Source organism: Crocodylus porosus, unplaced genomic scaffold (genome assembly GCF_001723895.1).
Source record: "Crocodylus porosus isolate Cpor-Errol unplaced genomic scaffold, CroPor_comp1, whole genome shotgun sequence".
NCBI lineage: Eukaryota > Metazoa > Chordata > Crocodylia > Crocodylidae > Crocodylus > Crocodylus porosus.
This window is the reverse complement of record NW_017728907.1, coordinates 11,474,504-11,482,361: the sequence shown is the minus strand read 5'-3', so window position 1 is coordinate 11,482,361 and position 7,858 is coordinate 11,474,504. Positions and strand designations below refer to the sequence as shown.

At 47.5% G+C, this 7,858-nt stretch overlaps 2 long non-coding RNA genes across 2 annotated transcripts in view; both read left to right on the top strand.

The window, feature by feature from the left end:
- Positions 1 to 1,378, top strand: part of LOC109307081 — a 15,054-nt gene extending 13,676 nt beyond the window's left edge. The window contains exon 3 of the long non-coding RNA XR_002100157.1: positions 1,367 to 1,378. This is a non-coding gene — a long non-coding RNA (uncharacterized LOC109307081). The remainder of the gene's footprint in view (positions 1 to 1,366) is intronic.
- Positions 1,379 to 2,783: 1,405 nt separating this feature from the next.
- On the top strand, positions 2,784 to 7,142 carry LOC109307080. Its single transcript, XR_002100156.1, has 3 exons — positions 2,784 to 2,911; positions 6,091 to 6,357; positions 7,016 to 7,142. It is a non-coding gene; the product is annotated as an uncharacterized LOC109307080 (long non-coding RNA).
- Positions 7,143 to 7,858: the final 716 nt, after the last annotated feature.

Here is a 7,858-nt window from a genome sequence, read left to right as displayed (position 1 = left end):
TCGGACTTGATGATCTGCTCAGGTCCCTTTCGACCCGACCAGCTATGAAACTATGAGAACAGCTCAGGGCCAAACAGGTGAGGGCTGGGGAACATCTATATCATTTCATGTGGTCTGTGCTGCTCACTCACCTTCTCAGCAGAAATGACCAGGAGCTTCTGTATTGGGGAGGAGTGGAGGAATTGGCCACTGGACTTAGTCTATACGTGGAGAAGGAAGAGGACCTGTCCTTTAGGTACTTCAGTGGTACACAGATGGGTCATGTGAATAGACTTTGCCTCTACAGGAACTGTAATTTAAGGCCTGCTGTGAGGCGCAGAGCACTGCAAACACTGAAGTGCCCAAGGGTACTTTGGGGGACCTGGTACAAGGGGGTGAGGCCCACAGAAACCCAATCTGGGGGAAAGACCTGCTGGGGTGCGTGGCCAACTAGGGGGAAAGAAAAAGAAATGCACGGGGGTTGTACATTTTGGATGTGGGAAGGCAGAACAGCACTGCTGCGCAAAGAGCTCTCCCTCTGAGATGGGAAGGTGGAGGCTGGAGGGGGCCTGGATGTACAGGGACATGCAAGCATGGGGCAGGCAGATTTGCTGCCTGAGGCATGGAGCAAAGGAGGACGATGGTATAGGATTCCTAACTTCCCAGATGGCTGAGGGAGATAAATACAGCCTTAGGGAGGGAAATCCTACATTTGTCTGTGGAAGGAAGCAGGGTCCAGGAGCATGAAGTCAAGACAAGGCATACTCCTTGTCTGTGGGTGGCAGAAAAGAGCTGGAGGCTGATGTAAAGGGACTGACAAGCTTTACCATTCCTCCACAGTGCCACCTTCCCACCCCTTCCTTCGGTTCAAACCTGTCACCTAAGACATGGTCTGTGTGCAATGTGGGTCCTTTACTCTCTACCCTATGCAGCCTACGGGAGCCTATGGTAAGAGAAAGCTGCAGGTGACCCCATAAGCATTAATTTAATGAAAGAAAACAAGCCTTGTCCTCCACTGAGGATTCAAAACCTGCAAATGCCTGCCCAGAGTATCAGTGGGGTCTTATCCCTCACTCTCTCCCTTCCCCCACTTGCGGGCCAGGCATGAGCCACAGCTGTGACAAACAGCTGTAACTGTTCTCACAGGGGAATAGCCTTTTTCTCAGAAATCAACTCTTGTCTTGCAATCAGCCTGGATACTAACCAGACAGGCTAGGCTTCTTTCTTCATTACCACAGATCACCAATGTTTTGAGGTTCTGGGATTCAAAATGTATACGAATCTTGGCATTACCCAAAAATGAACCTTTATGTTCTCCACACCCAGCCTCTGTGTGTGCATTCAGAGTCCCATCTGCTGCCTTGAGTGACTAAGACGTCTCCCTCAGGTTTTGCTCTGGTTAGCGAAGCCTGGCTGGCCCAGCAGCAGAAGCAGGGCCAGGGTCTAACCAGGCTCATGTGTCAGCAGTGGATTGCTAACGAAGTTTTGAATGGAGAATCTTTGTTCCTAGCGATGTTCCAGCCACAAAGCAGCCCAGCTCGGCTTTCAAACCCCTGGTCTGGCAGTCAGTAAAAACATTGTCTCCCTGTAAGCCGAGCACGCTTGCTATGAATTGCTGAGAGGCAAAAGCCAAAGCGGCTATTTTTCCTACAGTCTCTTGCCAGAGCAGGGAAGAGCTTCTTAGCAGACATGGCAAAGTATACATTGATGCTGCTTCTCACAAATGGCTATCCCCAAAAGGAACCAAAGGAGGGCTCTGAAGTGGGCGCTCAGTCCACATGAGTGACGGACTGCAGTGTTTTACCATGATCTTGAAAAGCTAAGCCGTCCTTTTGCTCTGGCTTGTGTCTTCCTGAATACGTGGAAGTTGACTGCTGACTGATTGCTATAGGGCTGCATCATCTATCTGATTTACAATCCTTAATAGTGATGCTCTGTTTATAGACTGGCTTCATCTAAGGATCTCAGGGGCCTTGCACATGTTAATCTTGATCATTTTCCCTCTCCTACTCCATGCAAAAGAAGCAACTATTATGGAGGAAGAAAGTGAGGCAGAAAAAGATGCACTGATTTACCCACAGTCAAAGAGTGGACCAGGAGCTGGCCTAGAACGGAGCATAATGCTCTACCTTAATTATTATTGCCATTCTCCCAACTGCCTGTTTCTTAAATTTCTAAAATTTAAAATTTAAAAGAAAAATATAAAAAACCTAGGGCATTTGGTTAAGTGTACTCTGCAGGGAAGAGACGCGACTATTGCTTAAATAACACCCATGCTAAAGCCTCCTGCAGAATCCATCCAGGCTGTAAAGTGCAAAGAGCCGCCCCCTCCCCCGCCCCCCCAGTGTGCGTGTGCAATTGGTTAATTACAGGAACACGAACATCAACAATGATCAAATATTAATGCCACACATTGTGATATTTGTTCAGTCCATGAAGCCAGAAAGCAGAAGCCTTTTAGAAAATCCTCAGGCTGTTGACGGTGGGCTTTTTAATGAGAGGAGGCTGAACTGATGGACCGTCTTGCTGTGTGATTGGTGGAAAATGGGTCACTTAGCTATTGGGAGAATGATGCGCTCCCTCACGGAGTTTCCATAGATGATACATGTGAGGCTTGCTGTGCTAAGAGAGCCCACACAAAGGCTTGCAGCCTGGAGAGAGGTGTGCTACACTGCAGGATGTGCCAGATGCATGACCTTGTGCTTTCCAGTCCCTATGTGATGGGGGGGTGGGGAGAGGTTGTGAGACGGTCTCTTTCTCTGCCCTTTTTATTCTGTAATCTGTTTCCTTTCCTGTCAGCTTTGAGAATCTGCCCTGCACCCCCACAAAGGAAAAAGAAAAAAAGAGAAAGGAAAAGAAAGCAAGGATAGGTGTCTTGTAAAATCCCTAGCAGTTGCCATGGTAATCCAGGCTCTCAGCTTGGTCTTAGCAGGTAAGAGTTGGAAGAATCTATTTTCCAAGTTTCTGTAAAAAATGCATCTATAGGTGTCCTCATTTCTGCTGCAGAAAGATTATTCTGCCCGATCCAGCATCCATAACCAAATGGCTCTTCTGAAAGGCTTTAATGCATCTAAAAACAGAAGATAGGAGCTATTGCTTCCCTGCCTGACCTTAGGAGCAGACTGGCTAGTTAGCAGACTGGTTGTCTTAGTTTCCTCCTAGATGAGTGTGGTGTCACAGAATCAGGATTCCTATAGCCAGTATGTGTATGAATACGATGTACACACATCTCATTTGCCTGGAATAGCAGTGCCCACAATGACAGCTCCCTTTGGCCAGAATCCCAGCCCTGTCATGAAGGAGCCAATTGCCTGAGCCTGCCTGTTTGAAAACCAGGGCTTGCTCCTTCAGGCCCAGCCCCTCCCTCCAGCAGATCCTAGTCCACAGCTATTCACTAGGGCAGTAAGACTGCAAACACATGTCATAGTTTCATAGTTGGTTGGGTCGGAAGAGACCTGAGCAGATCATCAAGTCTGACACTGTGCCATGGCAGGAAAGGATGCTGGGGTCAAACAACCCTGGCTAGGGTAGGAGCGAGCACCACGTCCCTTGGAAGTTGGTCCCAGATCCAAGCCACCTTTGTGCCACCATAAAAATGTTTATAGCAGCACAAAGCCCAAGCAAACAGATGTCCACGGCCCTTGTTGTGCCTCAAATGCCTGAAATTTTGCCTATGAAAATAGGTAGTAAACATTTATGTTGCTTTTTTGTGTGCAGTGGACATCTGTTTGCTTTATGGCAGGAGAACATGGGTAGCCAGGAGATGCCTGTGCTCTCCAGCTACCCCAGTCATGTGCTCCTAGGGCTTAAGGGGCCTTATCCTGCACGCCTTGGGAAGTCCTTTACAGAGGATTCACCAGATGCGAGTATCGCAGTGCTGTGCCCCAACTCAGGGCACGTGTTTGCAAACAGGGAAACCCCAGGGTCCCCCGACTTGCAATTATCCTGAAGGATCAGGCTCTTGAAACCCCAGCAGTAGCAGGGGCCTGATCCCAAGGGACAACAGGCAATGTCTGTCACACAATGAAAGGCCAGCTGTTCCAGGACACAGTCTGACACAGCTGACCCACTCCGAGGATGACATCTGTTTATAGCTTAATTCTTCATTTTGTGCAGCTGTTCGGCACCATGAAGGAACCATGGAAAGGTTTTACTGCCCATCCAGACTGTGACTCCTTCCGTGACTGTCTGAATAGCACTACTGCATCAGGTCCTTTCCCTCTTACCAGGGAAGGTTTCAGAGTGAGGATTTATCTACACTGTGACCAGGAAAGTCATGATAAATCTGCTTACTTTGTGAAGCACAAGTGCATCAAAGCCTGTTTGGATGCTGCCCTTTAGAGGGAAGGTGGCCTTAGTTCTTTGTAGTTTAATCCTTAGGAATAAACTGCTAAACTCTGCCTGTTGGTTCAGTTTTACTGAGTATCCTTGTGTACACAAGCCATAAGTGCTTATCTCTCAGCAGTCCATAATGTGTGTGATATTGGCACTTTCTGTTGCGTACAATAGCTCCAGAAGATACAGAGGATGTTTATCTTGTTCTCAAAGCAGGAAATCACATAATGCCTTACTTCACTACTAATTTCCATAACTCCATCATCTCTGACTAGTTTCTACTGTCCCTTTTTCCCAGGACGTCGGGATGCCTGTACAGAGACTGCTGAGCATTGCAGGCTTTGGGGAATCGCAGGGAGACCTTCCTGTCCAGCTGGGGAAACATTCATTCACTTCCTCCGTGGAAGGCCAGAGCAGAGGTCAGAGCTTTGTAGAATTGCCAGGATGTCACACCAAGGACATGCAGGCCAGGACTGTGCTCTGAGCTGCTTTCTAGTGTCTACACTGCTTGAGGAAGAAGGCTTAACAGCTAATCCCACGTGGAAATTAAATGGGTTATCAGGAGAAAGACAGAAGACAGGGTGGCCTTATAGACTAAATCAGAAAGCCAGTTACAGGGTATGGGGTCACCAAAGAGCCAAAGTGCAAATCAGTTGTGAGTATAATCAGTTGTGCCCTAATTGCTGTCATGTGTCTGCAGAAGTCATAACCCTGTATAGGCTCACAACTGAAAAGAGGGAAGGGTGTAGGTATTCATCTGCTGCTTTTTTGATACCACTGACTACAGCACTGGCCTCACAACTGAGCAAGGGGGACAGGAAAATTCTGGTACAGCTCGAGTCCTTTTATGCCTTGATGCTTCCAGAGCAATGATGGGTAATGGCAGTCAAGGCTTCCTTCTCGCGTCTTGCTGCTAGCTATTATATCAAAAACAGACCTGACCACTGTGAGGCTGGCCTTTGTGATGTCAAAGCTGGGGTCCTGCAATGCTCTCTAAGCAGTCTGCTAGTCCAGAGGACAGATGTCCCTGTCTTTGGCAATGCTGGCCATACATAGCACATTGTCCCATGCTCTGCTTATGGTGATGGCTCCCTAAGGAGGATTTGCTTACAATTAAACTGAAGGGCTGCAACAGAGATGGTTGTAGTCACCTCAGGACCTTCTCCTCTCTGGAGAAATACCCTTTTCTGAAGCTACCAACCACGTGGTTGATGAGGCTGGTTACCAAAAGGGGCCAAGGCTTGGGAGCTTGGCATAGGCACAGCTCTCATGGGCTGGCAGGACAAAACCCATGGTGCTCAGTGAATCCAGGAGAGCAAGCACCGCTAAAGTCTGGCTATACCATGCCCCAAGCATGTTTCACCAGGGATGTTTCTGACCATGCTCCACTTGAGAGTGACCACTGGGGAGGACCCCAGAGCAGCTTTACCACTACATTTATGGTTTTGGGACATGGAAGTGGGAGCAGGTATGCTTGGGACAGCTTTGCCAGGACAAGCTGAGGACGTGGTGCAGATACCCTAATTGCCACATGTCCCTGGGGGGGATGCAGGGAAAAACAATAAGCAAACTTAGGCTCTGTCTGCACTGCAGTAAGAAACCCCAAAAGACAACTTCCACCAAAAAAAAAAGCCAGTATGTTTCTTTAAAATGTGGATTTGGGGGTCTGGCTTATGCTTTTTTAACCTTAAAGGTTACCCACACTGGACTCATTTGGTTGAGACCTCTTTTAACAGGTTATTTTTCTCATTTTATGTTTAAATATTTTTTTAACAGAGAAAAAGAAACCCTGTCCTGCACAAACCCAGGAGCCCCTGCATGGAAGGTTAGCAGGGGTTGATTCCCCACCTGCAGGACTGTGCAGATCTTTGTCTTCTGAGCTAAGGAACTACTGCTAACTTGCCTTGGCTAGTGTGAGGACTTGATGTATGTGGTCTGCCGGTGGGTTACAGCCACTGGCTCTCCAGCAGTACAATCCTGGGGACGATTTTGCTCCTGGCTCAGTGCATGGAGGGAGGTCTGAGAAGAAACCAGAGCTTAAAGGTGAGCTAGCAGGCACACAGATTTAGTGCAGTCATTTTGAAAAGCAGTGTGACCAAAACTATGGGATGTTACTGGGCATGTACATTCTTCACAGATCTCCTAAAGTGAGTTCCTACAACTTCTCTAAATTCCTTATAAAAGAGAAAGGTATCAGACTGTCTTCCACAATAGGGGTATAAGGCCTTGTTCAGTCATAAGGTCAGGCAATAAATGCTCCCCCTGCCAGCGAGCATCCAGAAATTGAGTAAAGCTTAAAAAAGAAGTCCCGAGGCTTTGAACATGTTGAGTCCATACCCACTATCAGCAGTGACAGATGACAGAACAAGGGCCAGTGGTCTTGAGTTGCAGCAAGGGAAGTTTAGGTTGGATATTTGGAAAAAACTTTCTTATTAGGAGGGTGATGAAGCACTGGAGCAGGTTACCCAGAGAGGTGGTGGAATATCCAACCTTGGAGGTTTTTAAGTTCCGTCTTGACAAAGCTCTGGCTGGGATGATCTAGTCGGGGATGGTCCTAGTTTGAGCTGGGTGCTGGACTAGATGACCTCCTGAGGTCCCTTCCAGCCTCATTTTCTATGATTCTATGTTTGGGATTTTTTGCCATATTTCCTCTGAAGTTGCTGGTGGGGACTGTGCTCATGTGAGCTTTTGCTACCCTAAGGTCAAGGAGATGTTTTTAGCAGAAACTGGCACTGCTTTGACTTCAGGAGAGGTCACGTTAAGAACACTACCAAATCCTGTGCAAATTGATAGCGCTGCTTATGAAGTGCACAGAAATACAAGCTGCAGCCAGGACAGGTAGGTGATGACTCTCTTTCTTATATCTAGCTGTGTTTTTTTCTCTGTAATGGGCCAGTTGCCATGGTGCATCTACACACACGGGTCACTGCTGAAGCTTACTGATGGTAAGTAGTATGCCCAAGCTTGCTGTGGGGCCACTGAGCGGTGCTGCTCTCAGCTGCTAGATCAAGCAAGACTCCTGGGGTCATGTCCATCCTAACCGCAGCGCCTACTATCAGCATGATTGAATATTCCCACACACACTGGAGTGAGACCTAGGACTGAGATCTCCCTTGTATGGGGCCTAATCCAGGGAGTGTGAAACTCCAATGATGTAACACCATTTTACTTCTGAAGGAGAGCACTGAGGCAGGGCCTTAAGGCATTTTAATTTATGTGCGGTGACTTCACACCCTTAGGTGACTTTTCTTCCCTTATTTGAGTGCCCTTGAGGCGAGCCCAACCTGAGTGACTTGCACAAACTTCATCGAGCATCAAAGCTTATGGCCAGCTTGTCTGAGGTGTTTTGCTTTCAGGAGTTTTCCCTCTGCACTGAACATAATTTTCCTTCGATTATATGGAGCATAATTCAGCTTCTACCTTATAATGCCCAGTGTTTCTTTTATGCACTTAATGTGAGATTTTCAAATCTATCCTAAGGGATTTAGGCACATACCTTGTTTAAAATGGAGGGATACATCTTACCCTTCTAGGCTGCTTTAAA